Genomic DNA, 19,876 nt, shown 5'->3' on the forward strand with positions numbered 1-19,876 from the left:
AAAGACATTGGCTCTTTTTTTCTCTGAACAGAGTGTGACAAGCATGGAAACTAGAATAAATGCAACCTGGAGAAATGGATGGAAGTTTTGTTGACCTCTGAGCATCAATATTAGTGGACCCTGCTTCGGTCTTCTGTTAAAAATTGGCAAAACTCTGCTCACTGTGTGTGTTTATTTGTTTTAAAAGAATGTATTCGGATAGTCATAAACCAATAACCTTAATGGAAATCCAGTCACTGGCTCTGGCAATTAAAGGATTAGAGGTGCAGATTGATTTAACCGCGAGACCTGTAGACCAGTTAAGACTACCATTTTGTATAGGCATTGATGATGATAGCAACTTAAAGACATAAAGACAGACCATTGAAAAGGCCATGGCCCAGCTCCCCAAACTGATAGAAAGCATTTCTGACCATGCATCGTAAAGAGGTCTGAGGGGGTAAATGATGTTTATTGTGTATTAATCTCAGCATTGTAGTAGCAGTTTCATCTGGCCATGCCAGTGATTGAGAAAACCCCACATTGTAAATATTTAGACCCATTTTCTAACAGTTTTATTTAGTATTAGATATAAACCTATATTGGCTATCTAACACAAGTAAACCAGGAGCACACTCGTGCTAATATGATTTTAAAATAGGGTTAGGGATTAGCATTTAGCAGGCTGGTGCTTGCAGTGGTTTTGTAATGGTTTATTCTAGCTTTTCGGGTGTGATAACCAGTTCATGCATTACTCTTGGACTACATAATATTACCTTCAGTGAGTTAGTCCAACAGCTGTTCAGTAGTGCCCCCCTCCCCCCCCCCAGAGCAGTGTCTACATACTGTTCCTCAGACTGTGGCAGGCAGACTCTGAGCTATTGAGCTGCTAGCTCTGCTGTTCGCTCTCCCTCTCCTAGCAGGGTTAACAGTTTCTTTGAGTCAGGAAGGTGTGGAAATTCTTTTACCTGACTTATACATTTTGGAAAATATGATTCCCTTTTTTGGAGTATTTGGGGCAGTGTAACAGGAAGTGCATCTCTCGTCTCGACCTCTCCCAGGTCACAGTGACGGCACGGCCTGTTTTCTCTGGCAGCCCACGTTCTTTTGTACCATCCAGTTTCTATAGCATCTCCCTTTCTTCTGAAAATGTAAATTCTTGATGAGGTTCTGTATCATGTATCAAGAGAAGTCTCTGAAATGAATCCTCAGTTGATTTCCTTTGCGCAGGTTACCTCTGTTTTAGTGTTTCTGTTGTCTCTCCCAGAGATGAAAGGGAAACATTTCTATTAAAATGACTTTGATTGGGAGAGATGGCTTTGCGAGTCTGAACGCAGGATTTTAATGATCTATGAGGGGTCTCCTGCTGTGGCAAGGCCCTCTACCTTCAGGAGTAAAACACATAATAATACACAATGATGCAGATCAGAGGAAAGATGGACATCACTGAACTCAGAAACTTCATTTCCTATCTTGTAAAGGGCTCAAGGATATTACCAAACTTACCTTATGGATTCCCACCTCTTTAAAATGATACTCTATTGCTGTCACAGGCTTATTGAAAATGTAAATTATATAACTTATTTTTTAAAAGATGTGTTGGAAAAAGACAGCAGTAGGATTTTACTTTTAGTTTATGAAGAAAAATCTGCATTATGGAAAGATATATAATATAGGGCGTTTTAACAAATGAGAGATAGGTATGTACAGCATTTAATTATTAGATTGTTTAGAAATTAAATCAAAACTAGGATCAAAATACAAAAATGCAGCGGACTCGATTTAAATGGTCTGAAAAGGACACAGTTTGTATTACATTAATTAACACAGATTGCATAGTAAGCCTTTATATAATATCTATGCAATATCTGAATGCACATAACATGGGTAAACAAATTGTAACTACAGTAAGTATAAACAGAAGACTACTCATTCATACTTATTAATGTGGCACGCTGACATAATTATGTTCTGTAGAAGTAAAAGCCACACCTCATGGTAACCAAAGACAGTTTTCTTCATGACACAGTGGGTATTACTTTCTTGTGCTGTTATGACTTCATTATGATAGTATCTTTTAAACTCAGATTCTCCTCACAAACCATAGCGATAATACCACATGATACATTTTCTTTTCTTTCTTTCTTTCTTTTCTTTTATACTTACAGTGAACTATTGCATCTGTCAGGAGCTTACTGATGCCATCAGTCTTTTTACAGATAGAGCTTTTCTGAGTTATGATGGATGGTAATTTATGTATCTTAAAAGATTAAAGTGATAAGGTAATTCTAGGATCCTACTGGTATGCACTGGAGAATGGAGCTATGGTGTGTGGTTCTTCTGTTTTACAGTTGAGGCTATAGATTTGTACTTTTATGCAATAAGCAGGCTGAAATCAGATGGAATGTAGGAAATGACTTGGGTGATAAATGCTTTAAGATACAAAGGTGGCTGCCTCTGTTCACTGCCTGCATATCGGTACATGGCAGCGGTAGAGGGGATGGAAGGTTTAGGATATTTTTTCCAAACTGAAGCAACTGGATAATTTACACATTTTAAAATCAAGAAAAAACACATCTGACGTTGATGTGTGATTGTAATAAGACGTACATGTTGTTGTCTAAATAGGTACGACAGTGCCATAATTACAACACAGAGAAATATCTTTAAAAATGTAACTTTCCACTTACTTGCAAGACTAACAAAATTCAAGATGATATGTATAATTATAGCTTTTTTCAAATATGTTTTGCAAATGCTAGTGTTTGTAATAAAATACATGTTAAACACTTGATAAAATAGCATTCAAATTGGTGTATTGGGAATTCATCCTAGTTGATTGGTCATTTTATTAAAGCAGTGTGGTGTACAAGGTAGTTTTCTTTTAAACGATTAACAATGTTTATTTAGTATGGGCTTGGTGATAACAGTAGACATTACACACGTTATCTTTACATATTAGAGATTGTAGTCTTAGATAATGCCTTGGCTTGATTCCTAATGGTGCAACCTTTTTCAAAGCTGCCTCAAGGAAACGAAATAGTACCGTGTAAATTTACGTTAATTAAATCCCTACATCTCACAAAATTCATTTTCTAAGCTGGTACATTTCTGATAATTAATCTTACTTTTTGTCTAAATGGAAATTTGCATACGTGGATTTGAAAAATTAAGCACTTAAAACAATTGACCTTTATATAACAAGTATTATTTTTCCTTGAACAGAAGAGCCATACAGGCAAAATATATATATATAAATATATATATATATATATATATATATATATTTATATATATATATTATATATATATATATATATATATATATATGTCAGATGTGTGATGATTAATGTATTGAGGCTGGGATATATTCCCATCCAGATGTCAACAGTGCGAATGTACACTGGAACAGAATATCATTTAAAACTTGTCACTCATCTAATTAATTATTAACTTGGCTTCAAGAACAAAGAACATCATAAGGGCTAAATTAATACCCTAGAGCAGTGGTTATGAGTTTATTAACATTAAAGCAGTACCCACAATAGATTGCACGAACCAGATAATAATATTTTAAAGGAGGTAATAGAGACTATATATATATATATATATGTGTGTGTGTGTGTACCCGTAAACGTACAAAGTCACTAATTAGGAGCCTCTTGTTCCGATGACAAGCGTTACAGTGGCACTACACGTAATCGAAAACGTTACATTCCAACAGCGGAGACGACTATTTAGAAGCATCAGTACCACAGACAGTTACTCTGAGCACAATACAATTGCAGGCAAACTCTTAATACAACTCAGTACACGTAGCTGCAGACAAACACTGCAGGATCTGAAATATGTCCCTTCTCACTTCGAACTAAGAAGTATATAGGTACACAATTACTTTTTTCAGTATTTCAGGAATAATAATAGTAGCATACAACATAATAACTCTCAAAACAACAAACTTCGAATCATTTTTCAAACTTGGGACAGACGTTTAAACAGACTATGGTTATTTGGAAAACCTAGCAATATGTTTTGGCCACCACATATTTTATAGGGGTTATCGGCTACATTCCGCCTTGTATGTGCTTTTAATTTAAATGTCTCTTCTTTGTTTAGTACGACAAAACTAACATTTTAAAGCATCTAACTGTTATAGAGAAACTTTAAAAATCAGACGTCACACTAGAAACACAGACTGATTAGTGATTTTCTTTACTGTTTTCTCCTGTTTTATTTTGATGCACAGTTTAGGCAACTACCATGTAGTCTTACATTAGAACAGATTACCTGCTGGAATATAAATCTACTCCAGGAATATTTTGAATAGTTTGTTAGCAGCTTGTTCTTCGTCCCTTGAAAACAAGGTTATAATATAAGATCGTTATTCCAAAGGACAACATCCAGAGTAGATACATCCAACACATATGTTCCAAATTAATCACAACGGCAGTTAAAACCATGGCATCATCTACAATACATTTCTGACAAGCAGCTAGTCACGCTTTAAAGAAAGTGAGCCGAGTTTCAAGTAAATTAATTTGACATTGTATTCCGTCTGCACTATGATTTGGAAGGTTTGCAAAAACTGGATTTGATTTGACCACGTGTCACATTTTTGTAAAAATGTAAACTAAATGAGCAACCGTACTGAACCTTAAATATCAACTGAAAATACAGGGTACTTCTGCGCGCAAACCATGTTGAGCACCAAGGACAGATACTCAGGGTTTATACTAGTTATGTGTAGATAAGTGAAATACGCTGCTGATTTTGTTTTGCATGAAGTTTATGTAACATGAGCTATAATTGTGTGCACCCCTCTCTATATAACAACACAATAATAGTCGTGCAATCTCTCTCTCTCTCTCTCTCATTGAGCTTGCAAGCCCCTCGCTCTAACCTTATTCATCTGAAATCAATGGAATTGTAACAGTAAAATACCAAATAAGATAAGTTATTCAGACTGTGCCAAAATGAGGCAGGCATAAGCAGTATGGCAAAATCGAAACTCTATTACCATAACCTCTGAAGTACACTTGACAGGTCTCATCTAGCTAATGCGTGCGTTTAGTCGTTTTCTGCCGTCAACGCTACGTGCGCTCTATATAGTCTAGTGTAATTTATGAATTCCCAAAACTATGCAGCAAAATAGACCGAGGACTGTTAATACTGTCAACGTTGCAGCGTAGGTTAGGGATACCAGTTATGGCAATACAATCACATAGGATTGTCACATAATTATTCATAAGAGGCGATAGACCGTCTTGATTCGAATTGTCAGCGAGTTAAGAACTTAGACACATCATGCTTGAAAAGCTGTAGTGATCTTTGTGATAAACATAGTCCATTCCATCTGTTATTTCAATACGGCTGTATATTTAAGTACAAGTAAAAGACTCGATGATATTTGGTTCCTTGCAAAACATACAGGTGGTCAGGTTTTCATTCTCTACGTTTCATATTGTGTAGAGAAATCTTATAGTCAGTGCACTCACAAACAAGGCAAAGTTTAATTTGTGCGTAAATGCATTACACACTGTATACTTTGCAAAATAATAGATACTAGTCCGAATATATAAATATATAGTCAATGATGGTACTAACTAAAAAAACACAACACAAACTCAGACCATATACCCTATACAGTATTTCCTGATTACCTACGAATTAAACTATCATGAGATTGGATTCGTTTCTTTCCTTCTTTTAACGGTCTGCGTTTAATAAAGTATAATGTATTCAGGAATATATGCTTACCTTTTGTGGATTTCGGAGCAAATTGTACAGTCTTTTCTTGTAAGTCTTCTTTTTCTATGTGTTCGGTGGCTCTAAATTGAGTTTATTGAAATTCGCTTAGAGTCCGTCTTCGATTTTCGCTTCAGAGATTAAGCAGAGAATTAAAGTAGTTTACAATTAGATCTATTGTCTTGTTTTAATCAGGAAAGGCAAGAGTCCAGAGTTAAAGATACGCCAGTAAAAGCAGTGAGGAAAGAAGATGCTCGCTCTCGGGAAAGAGAAATCCACGTGTTCCGTAGAAGCTCCGGCTTACAAAAGGAATCAGCAACATACCCATTCAATCACATAACTCAAGGGTGTTCCATTTTAACACCATTGATGCGCGCTTTGATTGGCATGTTATGCCCATCCCCTTTTATTTAAAGCGCCCACTTGTTTGAGCCCATTGATTGGTTTAAGTCTTGTGGTTGCCCGTCCATGTCCTCTTAACATTGTCACTTTCCCATTTAACAAACATACGTTTACTATTAAAAACAACGATTGAAATCTGTTCGCCTTTTCACTTGCATCAAACCACTCTGACAATGAAAGGACGCGCTCTGTGTTAAATGTTATATCGTTGGTACTGATCCGGCGATGTCTACCTTGTGTTGCCTTTTAACACCAACTTCTTTCTTTTGTAGTTTGCCCCCGTAAAAAAACAATACTTTATTTATATCTCTACTTGTGAAAAAAGCTATCATCACAACACCTTGCTGCATTAGATATGTCGCATAAACTTGCATCCTTTGTAGATATTTTTTCTGCCTTAACCACAGTACTTGTGTTTACCAGTTTAGGTCGAAGAATGGAAATCTCTCTTGGTTTATGTCAAGAGACCACGTTTCCTTAAACCTGACGTTGGGAATGCAAGTTACTTGTCCCTGAGAAACAGCTTCAAAGTGAGATTGCTGTATCTCTTTCTGCCCCGGATTATCTAAAGCGCCGATTCTTTTTCAGTATCCACGGCACGATCTCTCTCTCGCTCCCTTTCTCCTCCACAAAGCACCCAGCCCAGGCAGATAGCATACAAAACAGCTGACTCAATCCACAGACAGCAGATCAAGATAGGAGAGAGGGGATAGAGACAGGAGGAAATGTGTGCGCAGGACAACCCATTCCATAGGCATAAACCCAGAACATACATTTTCAACGGAGAAAAAAAGCATATATATATATATATATATATATATATATATATATATATATATATATATATATATATATATATATATATATATATATATAATTTTGTTAAACAGTACCTCCCTGTATTAAATAAAGTGTTGACAAGGGGAAGCTGCCTGCATCTAAAACTCTGTAATATATTCACCAGAACTGGCCCTGGTCAGCAGGATTCTTGTACAGTATCTGCATGAAAGTTAACTGATCTGATGCACGTCATTTAAGCAATTTTGCATAGTAAATGCAATCGATGGTCCATACATCATCTTTTAATATGTCCATTTTATAAATTGGATTTTATCTTTGTTTTAGCTGCTGCACAACACTCTCTCCGAGTCACCTAATAATATACAACGTCACTATAGTAAATTTGCATGGTAACTATCATGCTTTACCCATTATATTCCATAGTTTATCATGGGTTTTTTTCCCCACTAAATCTTACTAACAAGACGACTGTAATTTCTGTCCATTTAAAAAAAAAAAGGGGGAGGGGGGCAGGGGGGGGGGGGGGGGGGGCAGTATTTAACACGTGATTGATAAAACTACTGCTTGATTATTTAACTGGCCAGAAATGTGCTTTACCGTCCCGGGTTGTTACAGAGATATTGTATCTAACCAATTGTCAGAGGTATGCAAATGAGCTGGGTCCCCTACTTAAGACGTCAATGGCATACACCGTCTGTTTACACCGCACGTTTGGCTGCGGGACATGTCTGGAGACAGACAGGTCCGAAATATCAAGTTCAGGTTTAAAAAAGTCAAAATAAATTGCACACACACACACACACACACACACACACACACACACACACACACACACACACAGCCTATGTATACTGCTCGGTTTATTTTAAATGTATAAATCATTGCGCTGAAATAACATAAGTCCGTACACATTACAATATGTAAAAATATACATCTTCACATTACGGCATATACAGGTGTGGCAAAAAAAAAAAAAAAAAAAAGTTTTGTATCACCATCGAATTAACATATTTTCCTTCATAAAGTCGAATGAAACCTGTTTAATTATGTTACGTTAACATATTAAATGACGTTTTCCATATAATAACGAAAACCTGACAAATGAAAAAATTGACATTTTGAAAACATGAAATACTGTGCTATTATTATATTGCATCCGGTAGACACTTGCGATATCATTTTGTAACGTCTTTTGCTACATGATGTTAAATAAAAGATCAAAATTATGTTCATATCGGTTTTTTTTTGTTTTATGTCGCAATCCTAAAATTCTAAGTGATGCTAAACTTTTGGCCGTAGATGTACAGCACTAGTTATATCATATTAATAACCTAGCCCACTCTTTTTACTTTGGCTTATAGGCTACCGGTAACACAAAACAAATCATGCTGCTGCATTACATATACTGTACAATGCTTAAAAAAAAAAAAAAGTCCACATCTTGCATTTCGACCAAGTGGAGTCCAGCAGTATTTCTGAAAGCTTCCTGCCCTTTTCCAGCCGATCGATCTGAGTTTGTTTAAACTCTGTCGAGTATGTTTATATGCCCTATTTTAAACATGTTCTTAATTTAGTGGCTTAGTAGCTACTCGTATCTGTTGTTGGATTTATTTTCATCCAGTCATTATAACAGTTGTTTATTTTTCGATGAGAATCTTTGGATAATGCAATTCCTAGCGTCACACTAAATTGGCTATGATCGGGGACATATCAGGCGTATCAGAATGCACGGCATAACGGTGTTTGTATAGCAAGGGACTCCTCTACTAAAAGTGCTGGACGTGAGTGAGAGGTTAAGAAAACCTACACTCACTCCCCAGTAACTCGCAGTATTAAAATAAGACGTTCTTGTCAATGGAGATCAGCTGTTCGGAAATACAAGGTTATGTGGCTGAACCAAATATGGCAGGAGATAGCTGATCGGGTTAATGGAGCTGGTACTCTAAAAAGGGAGATGCGCTGGCAAGATGAACGCCAGATTCTAAACACAACTGTGGGGTCTTCTCGCTGTTCTGGATCATGTTCCAAGATATCTCCCTCCTTGATGTACAGTCCACACAAGCACTACTACTGGCACGATAAATGAGATGGTAAGTTTTATGTATATGGGTCAAGGTTTTACTGCAGTAAGCTCGTATTTCCTTGGAGAATGTCGATGACTGTGGGACACAAAGTAAAGCACAGGATATGACTTCGTACTTACACAGCCTCAAATTTATCAAACCCAAATGTTATTCAAAAGAATACACAAAAGCTGGGTGTATGGCTCACCTTAGGCAATACCTTTGGCTCGTTGCCTTTCAAAGTACAATAAGGTATTAAGCACGGAAATGCGATTATTTTCAGTTGCTGCACCCAAATAGTTTTAATGACTAATTATTTCCTATTCCTTAAATGTCACTTGCAAATTACCATATTATAGTCAGATTCCCAGCACTGCCGTGGAACCAAAGCAATAAACCATCACTCTAGAAGCACTCCAACATGATTTTTAATTTCACCTCTGTGTTTTAGCACCACACTTCCTCTCATGTATATCATTTACATACACAGTGGCACTCCTTTGAAACGCCGAAAATCAATTTATATTAAAGATCTCTTTATTAGCAACTGAAAACTTCTAAATATTTAATTTAGTGCAAACTGGCTAGTTTTAGTTCCCAATAATATGTATCCAGCTGCATTTTAAGGACCATAATTATTTAAAGGGTGGGTAAACTCAAATTTAATAGCAAGATAATTCAAAGTTCAGTGGTACTTCAGCTTAATTGTGTGCATTTCCTACAGGCCAATCATGTTGTTGAGCAAAATTAAATGCACTTAACTTTTTTTTCTGTGTTAAGTAAGAGTGGCTGCTGTTGCTATGGTAATCATGGAATGCCCATGTGACAATGACTTTTCTCATATTGCTATTGACTACTAGGACAGCTGTTCCTTGAGGAATAAGTATTTTCATGCTGCAGAAGCTACAATTTATACAGGTTTAAAGAGATGGGTGCTGAACTCATGTCGATGAACAGCTTGCACTGTTGCCATCATTTATTTTTAGTCTAATTTACCTACTACTATCCTTGGTTGAAGTTAAGTGAGGAACTGAGTTTTAATGACAATAACTAGCAAGCTTAAAGATAATGCTACAGGTTAAAGAAAAATAAAAGATATTTAAAGAGAAAAAAAACTGTGTGAAAAGTCTCAAACTGAATTTAGTACAGGTGTCTATGCTGGTTCTCATTAGCCTCTTTCTAGTGAGAACCTGTGTGCCATATTGCTTTACTGAAACACAGTCCAGCAAAGAGAGAAGATGACTCTAACATCGAGGGGCCAACATGAAGGTGAAGGTGGCTCTATTGTAACGACTGTAACATATACATTTAAAAAAAAAAGTTGAACCATAATAAGATGGGAAGTCAAACTAGCACTGGAGCTAATTAAGGGTAGAGAAATATATTTCAACACCTTAGGTCACTAGAACATTAGCTGGACAGTCAGATGCTTTCAGTGGTTTTATCCTATATTAATTGCATTGGGTTTGAAAATGAAACAGCCTTTTGTTAAACTAAGCTATGACCTTTAAATGGTATTAAGTGGTAAAGTCAAATACCTTACCAAGATATACTGGTCAAAGTGGATTTTAGCAGTTAGAAATGAAAAGTTGTGTCAATGCTTTGCAATATATTCATTATATATTATTACAGGGCTATTTGGAAATAAAAGTGCAAAAGTACATTACATTAAAAAGAAGAAGACACATCAACACACATTGCATGCATTTTGTCTAATGCGGTAATTAAAGTTATTGTTATACTTCTGTGATGCATTGGTATCCATTTGAACATTAAAAACTTAGACCACAGAGTGGGAAATGTCTTACTTTTTATATTCTTATAACAATAGTTCAGATTTACATTGATGCCAGTCTCTATATGTAGTTGATGGTAAGGTCTGAGCAAATCAACTTCATTTGTACGACTTGATGGAACTTAGGAAGTTGACTGACATTAATACTTTCTATGTAGACGAGACTCAAAATGTTAATACATTCCGTTTTAATTGGCAACAACTAGATCTTGTATTTCTTTCCTTGGAGAAATGTGATGAAAGTTAATCTGTCTTCAAAAGGTGGCTATACATAAAAGTTCAGTTTCAGAGGTTGGATCTCACTTGCAAAAAGTTATTTCTTTCAAAGTTATTGTTGTGACTTTACCGGCTTGATAAGTTAGAACAGACATAACAGCTTCTATTAAAGCCTTTGGTTTTAATGAGGACTAATAATCTACAAGGCAGGTGCAGGCTAAAGCTATGGTTTGATTTGTAATGCTTTTAGTCAGTGTATTACATTAGATTTATTTTTTGTCTAAAACTTAGACAAAATGTATCACCATATGTGTTTCCATTCATCAGAAACTCCATGCAAACTGTGTATTTAACAATTACTGTCAGTGTTAACTGACGGTGTATGTCTATATGTGTGTTTTTGTAATAGTGTCTGTGTAATAGTAGCCTCTATTTTCCACCATGGACAACTTGCAGGGAAATTGCTTACTCCACAGTAAATGCCCACAATTTAGCCATAGTGGAAAAACAGCCCAGTGTATTTTCCTATACCCATATAGATGTGGGGCATACATGTACAGCAGCATTATTTTACCAAGTGTTTTAAAGTTTAAAGAAAACTACAGAACACCTGAATTTGTCTAAATCCTTAAGACTGAGAATCAACACAAAACTATGGTACCAAAAACATAGGCTAAATCCAGGTACTGTTTACTAATAAATGATCTGGACTGGGAGGTAAGCAATGTTAAGGTAACTTGTTTATCCAACATGCAGTTTCCTTTACTGGCCACAGAGGATGCTGAGTCTACATAATTACCATTATTACAATCTACATTACAGTCAGTTGTATATAACTGTAGAAAACAACAAATAGTCACCCCAAGGGGATGTTATAATTGGTGGGTGTAAAATACTGGGATTGTTCCTCATGTGTTGCACTTCAGTATTCGGTATTCATGATTTATGTTCCTTAAATTTATAAGAGTTGAATACTTTCAACAGTGACAATAATCCGTTTTGTAATCTTTACCGCATGCGAAATGCAGAACAGTATCTTTATAAATGATGGATCCAATGCAGGGAGTATACATTTACTAAGCGAAATATCATCTCCGACATCAAACCTTTTGTACAGAAAAGATCATTTAAATACCATACCTCAAATATGAAATCATATCAAAAGTATGCTTGTGTGTGTGACGAAGCTCAGGCTGTGGGACAACAGGACCAATTTTATATACTTTGAGCGTGTATAATCTATGGATGTAACATATATTTCACTTAACCGTCTTTTTACCATCGGTGACCAGGATACGCACAATGCTTTACCATACATATACTATATGTGATGTACCTTGCATGCCTGTGTTTTACAAATTATATCATGATGGTTTTATGGTGCTTTTCTACACTTTGGTAAAACAGTTCTAAATACTGTCGAAATTACAACAAGCAGATTGTGTAAGGGCTTTTCTAAACAACGGAAACTGATTTTTTCACCTCAATGCAAGTCTTGGGTTGAACTCCAGGGAACAGTGGAGCTGTCCGCTGTTCTTGGTGCTGAATTCTGAAATCTCTAGATATCAGAGAAGCTCGTTTCATGAAATATTGCAATTTCTTGAGCAAAATTAAATATCTATGCCCAGCAAACAAACCATTCTGTATTTCACCTAGCACTTTTCATTGGATACTTACTGTACACGTATGTATTAGGAGTTAAGACTAGTCACACTATTAAACAAAAAGAAAAAACAAACAAAAAAAACTTTAAATTAAATAAACAGTTTTGATCGCTTATGTCATTTGTGGGTTGAAATTGTAAATTACGCAGTAATTTGTAACATGCATATTTTTAAACAGCCCATACATCGCTAACCAGTTTAATCAGATTTCTTTATTCTTGACAGTATATATAGTTTACAAATAAAGTCAAACAGCGATCTCTGCTGGGGTTTATTTTATAGGGCACATCATCAGATACACACTTGTATCTAGCCCATAAACCCCACGTTTAACGTTTTGCGACTGCATAGTTTTATACGGGCACTATTTCTAAAACGAAAATCAACCAAAACAATAGTATGTAAAAGTTATGTATGTAGACACTGTAAGATCTACCTGTTCTTTTAAGTACAGTGTAGTGCACATCTGTATCTGGAAATGTAATCGGGGCATTAACAAAACAGATAGAAATCTCGATCGAGATTTCTCAGGAAATAATATAGTCTTTATATAGTAGTCTTACTGCGGCACAGATGCATATCGACTGACACTCCAAAATTGCAAAACATTTTCTCGCTTACCTGTTTAAATCAGGTGGCGGAGGGTTAAGTTTTCATGTCGCTCCACATCTAAATCTGGGGGGTCTCCGTCTCACTCTGTACCCCAAGAAACATTAAAGGAAGACAGCAAAATACTAACAGAAATTCCAGGGTTGCACTCGGCCTGAGGAGGACTGCAGTTCCTCACTGCGTCAAGCGCGAACCTCAAAGATCCATTAAACAGAAGGTGATTAATTCAAGGCAAACCCTGATTGAAGGCTCTGTTGCTCCTTTCCTTTATTTATTCCGAACAGATCCAGGCAGGAGCTTACATCATGCATCGTGTTCTATAGGAGATCGGAGGTGTCACTACATTTTAACCATCGGTTTATTCTTGTAAGACTGAACTGGTTACTAGACGGCAAAACAGTGTTGATCCTAAAGTATGTCAGGAGGTGAAGTTAAATCTCATAATCAGATTGTTTGACATTGACAGTCTATAAATGGGTGTAAGTTCAGCGTGTGTATGTTGCAAGGCTGTCTGTGTTGAGCGCCAGGCAAACCTTTCCGTCTGCAAAACAAGAAACGAAACAAAATACATTTTAAAAAGCCTTTTAATGTCAATATGGCACTGATTTCAGCATAGCATTCACTTCCTTGTGATCACTGTAAGATATTCTTTCACGGTCCTATTTTCCCGTGAGCTTTATTTCATGGCATGTTTAATTATATTGCATGTGTTGTTATTCTATATCAAAATGACTAAACATCAGGGAAAGCAAACCGTGGGCAGCTGGCTTTTTGAGCTAATATATATATATATATATATATATATATATATATATATATATATATATATATATATATATATATATATATATATCTTCCAAGGATCAGTAAGTCAAGTTAAGCAATACTCTTTGTATTTATGAATTCAATCTCTAGACGACCGACCTCATTAACTTTGTGAATCAATTCACATATTACTTGCTGTAACTCAGGTGTTATTTAGGGATCGGCAAGAGGACGCAATGATATACTACAGCTATGGACAAAAGATTTGCATCACCTAGAATTTTAGAATGGAAACACAATTTAAAAAATATATGAACATAATTTAGATAATTTATTTGACATCATGTAATCAAAGAAACTACAAAATGATATCGCAAAAGTCTATCGGAAGCCATAATAGTAATGCAGTATTTCACGTGTCACGTTTTTCAATTTTTGCCAGTTTTTCGTTATCTAGTTGGCCGTACAAAATGCGCATGCGTCAGGGTTGAAGAAACAAAGCTTTGGAGGTGGCTTGTGTTTATTTACTGTTGTGTTATTGCTGAGAAACTATGAGCTGCCGTGATACTGTTTTAAGAAACACTATGCAGGAAGTGACTGACGAGTCTAGGTAGAAACTAGATGAAAGAGGTGCAAGGCGGACAACACAACAGTGCAGTAACATAGACAAAACATTAAGATAACCAGTAGCGTACCGCTATGATGAATTATGTAAGTGAACACAATTAGTGTTTCAATTGTATAAAAAGTAGTTATAGTATGAACACTAAGCTCAATTCAAATTTGAAAGTAATCAGGTCACTTTAAACAGGCTTGGTGGTTAAACTATGAATAGACTGCATGGGCTACAGGCAGTTTATCATGTTAGCATTCAAAGGATCTTTTTTTTCTTTTAAATTTTAATATATCTAATACAATTAATCAAACTCCATTGTTCAAGGATAATAAAGCAGCTGCCTGTTTGATCAATACAGTATCTTTTAATTTGAATTCTATTAGATACTTCATAAATAAAAGATTGGTTCATTAGTATTAACAAGCTATGGAATACAACTTCGACCCAAAACACTGGTCTAGTTGCCACTTATGCATGATGCCCGCAGGCCCGATTTGGCTTGGAATATACTGTCTATTTGTTTCTGAACATATCAACATATTGAACGCTTATTTGAAGAGGCAGACTCAGGTTTCTTTTTCCTTGCAAAGGAAAATCAGATGACAATAAATAATATTACAAAAAAAGAATGGAATTCAATGAAAAATAAAAGGATGGAATTCATTTCTAAAACAACAATGTCTTGTTTTGGGGTTTAAACAAATGAAATGGTTAAGCCTATGGAAATCTTGCATTTCTGGAACAGGGCTAGGGAAACAGGAGTTCTTTGTTGGGATACAGGGACCTTAATATTCCAAAGGGAAAATGGGATTTTAGCAGATTTGCCTTGAGCCTTTTAAAGCTGGATATAAATATTTAAACTTATTTGCAATATTTAACAGCGTCAAATTTAATGGCAGCAATTTCGGTTTCTTTTGAGACAGGGAAAAGCAGGCCAATAGGCATTTATTTGCTAAGCCTATTAGGCTATAAAACAGAGAGAGGTTGTGTGTTGGTAGTTATTATTCAGACAAAGAGACTGTGAGTGGCAGTTTGTGCAATGGAGCTCATGCTGACACTGAACTCTAGTGGACTGTCAGATTAACTCTTACAGCATCTCTCCCATTATTGCTGAATGGCAAGAAGATGAGATTATTCACATTGGTGAGATGACATCTGAACACAAGCAACAATTGTGGTACCAACCCAATCTCTTAAACCATTTTACATGAGTACATCTTATTACTGCGCCTCATCCCCCTTAAGTGTCGTCTCCCAACTGATCTAAAATGTCAAGACATGATATGAGTAAGGGTATGCAGAGCACAGGGATTTAACAGAATGAACTTCATATTATCCTCTTGATCAAACAATGCGAAAGTACACCATTTATTAAAACAGCCCAGCTTATTGAAGCTTCTTTGCAGTTTTACAATGTGGCAGAAACAAAGCAGGTTGCAGTTTCTGGCAATAGGAAGAACACCCTTTTCCAGGAATCTATTATAAAAAATCTTTATAAAAGGCAGAAACATTAAATCCTTCCATCTAATCTGTAAAGTCAAGCTGGCATAATTTGCTCGTTGTTGGCTGCCTGTCTGGTCACAATAAATGTTATTTTTGGCAATTGCTTATCTTGTAAAGTATCAATGTTTATTCAGATTGTCACATCAACATAAATGCTATGTAAAAACCTTATGCAAAACCAAAAGCATGACTTACAAACAACAGTACTTACACATCCAACTAAATAGTAGAATGTTGTAACAGCAAGATAGATTGAAGGCAGTAGTTAGCAACTATTGTTATTTTTTAATTCATGAAATGTTCTTCTTATTTATATTTTTTTGAAAATTATTTAAACAAGTACTGAAGCCTATTATGGGACTATTCAAATTTGCTTTTGTTTTACAAGTGTTTGTTTTTCTTATTTTGTTTATGTAATATATATATATATATATATATATATATATATATATATATATATATATATATATATATATATATAAACCCCCCACTGATGTGCCTAAACAGAAGATAATTTAAACGAACTACATGTTTTGAATAAACATACATTTAAATTGGGTTTTATCTTTGGGACAGCGGCATGTTGCTGATGATCACATGGTGGTGGTGAAACACTCTTGGCAGGGTATTATCCACCACTTACTGTACAGTGCAAATTAATGCACAGAGAATGACAGGGCTGGTGTTCTACTTGATTGCTTTAGCCGAGACCATTCGTACACAATTTTCAGTTTGTCAGTGGATGTGGTAACCCTAGATGTGTCTTATTTTATGCTATGTAATTCTTCATCAAATTGCAGATAGTTGCAAGTAATTGTAGAGTGCTGCTGCAATACATACTGAACAGGTTAGGCTTCCTGTAACAGACCCTTACAGAAGCTCTGTCCAGACTGATTTCATCACATAATCTTTCAATAACTAAAATAAAATGACATGTTACCATAGCAAATAGCAGAAATGTCTGTATGCAATTCCATCTGAGCTCTCAGTTACTTAACTAGACCCTTAATTGAACTCATAATTTGCTTAAGTATATCTTTTTAATTGTTTTCAGCTCCTAAAAAAGTTGTAGATTTCAAGTTACTTAGAAAATGTTCCAGCTATAGTTTAAGAGCTGAAAACAAGTAAAAAGCATATTATTAGTTCAATTAAGGGTTTAGTTAAGTAATTTCTCAGTTGGAATGTAAACCAGAAGATACCGGGGGTCCCCAGGACCAGGGTTGAGAAGCCTTGGAATTTACTTGGAATTTAGACATAATTCTAAAAACTCAATAGAGGCCGTAGGAATGATTTACCGTTTTTAAGTCAACAGGATGTGATGACTGAAAATGAAAAGTGAAACTAAGCTACAAGAGGAATATCTTAGTTAATGTTTCTTTCCAGTACCATCATCCCACAGAAATTTTTCACACACTGTTGAGCTTATGCATCACCAGGCTTAAAAGTAGCGGGGTTCTGAAAAATATAGTGTTACGTCATCATGTGTTGCTACAACTGTTTAAATAACATACCTGTAATTTTTCTTTTCATTGTTAACATCTTGACAACGTTTTACACTTATAACTTTAAAGTCTGTTTCAAAGCTCTTTTCAAAATGGCCGAACATTATAATTATCTAGTCCAGTAATATATTTTGGGGGATATTAAGGCTATAAAGTATGTGAAACCAGCAGGTTATGCACTCCTATATAAAATCACTATAAATACATGCAGAGGGATAACTTTAAAATCAATGAAAGACCAATAGCATACTGTACATGGATCGGGTGATAATGATGTATTTTTCCCCCCACGCTAATAATGTGTTTCATGAAAAGGTCTTTATATTTTCTCTCTCTCGCTCAAAATATTATTAATACAGAGAAAACCCCTGGAATGATTCTTCATCATTGATGTTGTTCGTGAGGTGAGAGAATTCTTTAGAAGCTGTGAATCCAATGTGTTCTCTCAAATGTGCTGTTGTAAAATACCCCAGATGGCTGCCACTAATTGCAGAATAGTGTTTGGTTGCAATTAGTCTATCCAGATACAAAGGCATTTGGTCTTTAAAAAGTATCGGGCCTGTGTCTGATACTGACGACTTGTCCAAAGGTTACATTTTCACAGAATGGCCCACATACATTTCATTTAAAGTATACATGACAGTCTTGGTAAGTTTAACATCTTCAGATGCCTTAGTTTCACTCATCTCATCCTGGGGCACTGGTTGTGGGGCATCATACCAACACAACTTGCTACAGCACCCATTTTTCAAACTAAACTTAAACATAATTAGATCAGAACACATAATGCTTTGGCTGGAGGCAATGTGTGTATCATGCTGTTTCTCAAGGAACTCTTTTTGTATGTTTTTATACCATGCTTTCCAGTTGATTTCCTCTAATCTTGACATTTCTTCTAAGCTAACATTAAAGCATCAAACTAATTCTTACCAGAGAAAAGTAAAACATCTCTAATTGAAATGAAATGTGTATGTGTGTGAGTGTGCATGTGTATCCTGCAGTGAGGGGGGAGTGACAGTTTTGCCCTAGCTGCTTCAGCTTTGATTGCTGCAGCTTTGCAAGGCCATTCTCTTTATGCCTTACGATTACTGTCATGTCTATAAATGTCTCAACTTGGTAACTGGTGTCTAAGAAACAGGCAGGCTTGGAATTTCATTTCTGAGGCTTGGAAAAAATCCATGCAAGGACCCTGGAGTAATTCCACTCAAGCCCAGCTAACCTAATAAATTCTGTTATTTTCTCTGCCGATTAGCTGTTCTGTTTTATCTGTTCGCTTTCTATGGTGCTGCAGGAAGCAAAATTAGTGCTTTGATTATTCAAATATTAGAATGATTTAGGCTGACTAGGAAACAGATGTGCAAACAATAATATGCACAAAGGGAAGAGATTACACAATTTACTGTATTAAAGCTTGGAAAAACAGCCTTCGGACTATTGGTTTGGGTTTTGTTTTTGTATCTGTATCTGTTTTTGATTTGAAGCAAGTAAGTACTTAAGTAATAATAATAATAATAATAATAATAATAATAATAATAATAATAATAATAATAATACAATAAGGATCATTAAAATCTCTGGCTGGCAAGCTGATTTCAGTATGTGCCTTTATTTCCTTAAATAAGGCAAAATTACATGACCTTAATCTAAGAAATAACTGTCAACCACTAAAAAAAAAAGGAAAAAACCTTGCATGCTGTACATGGAGGCATTCTATAAACAATTAGATTTAGATTTGCTTACATAGAAAATGCTTTTAACAATAGATGTGCTGTGATTTCACCAGCCTTCCACTAACTTAAAGAAAAGTCAAGTGCTCAACAAAATGCATTCAGGTAGATTTCAAGGCCTCCTGACCAGTGTTTATTCAGTTAACGAAAACTAAAACAAAAACGACCAAAACAGAAAAAAACAGAAATGAAACTGAAATAAAAAAAAATAAAACATGAGTTATATTAAACACTATATAAATAGCATAGCCAAGCTGCAATGACTTTCTGCTCTGTGGCACTGTTGCCCAAAGCACAAGGCTGAATGTGTTTGCACTGTCAAAAAAGAGAAATGGAATTAAGTGATTAATAATAATAAAAAACTGTATGCAGCAAGTCAGCGTGAACCTAAAAAGGTCTCTTAAAATGAGAAGATACTGAAACTGGAAAAAAAATCTAAAACTGAAATATATCTTTCTGAATTTAGTTAACTGAAACAAAAAATAAATA

At 35.5% G+C, this 19,876-nt stretch overlaps 1 protein-coding gene across 5 annotated transcripts in view; it reads right to left on the reverse strand.

Moving 5' to 3' along the window:
• Nucleotides 1-19,876, reverse strand: part of LOC117417956 (protein ELFN1-like) — a 172,906-nt gene that overhangs the window by 98,633 nt on the left and 54,397 nt on the right. For 2 of the 5 annotated variants that reach the window (XM_034030399.3, XM_059035453.1), the window contains exon 2: nt 13,287-13,815. The exons of 1 other annotated variant lie outside the window; for it this stretch is intronic. The gene's annotated coding sequence lies outside the window, so the exon portion shown is untranslated. Of the gene's footprint in view, nt 1-5,736; nt 6,718-13,286; nt 13,816-19,876 lie in introns of those variants that run through there. 2 more of the 5 variants (XM_034030398.3, XM_059035452.1) reach the window with 1 other exon arrangement.

Source organism: Acipenser ruthenus, chromosome 13 (genome assembly GCF_902713425.1).
Source record: "Acipenser ruthenus chromosome 13, fAciRut3.2 maternal haplotype, whole genome shotgun sequence".
Classification (NCBI taxonomy): Eukaryota; Metazoa; Chordata; class Actinopteri; order Acipenseriformes; family Acipenseridae; genus Acipenser; species Acipenser ruthenus.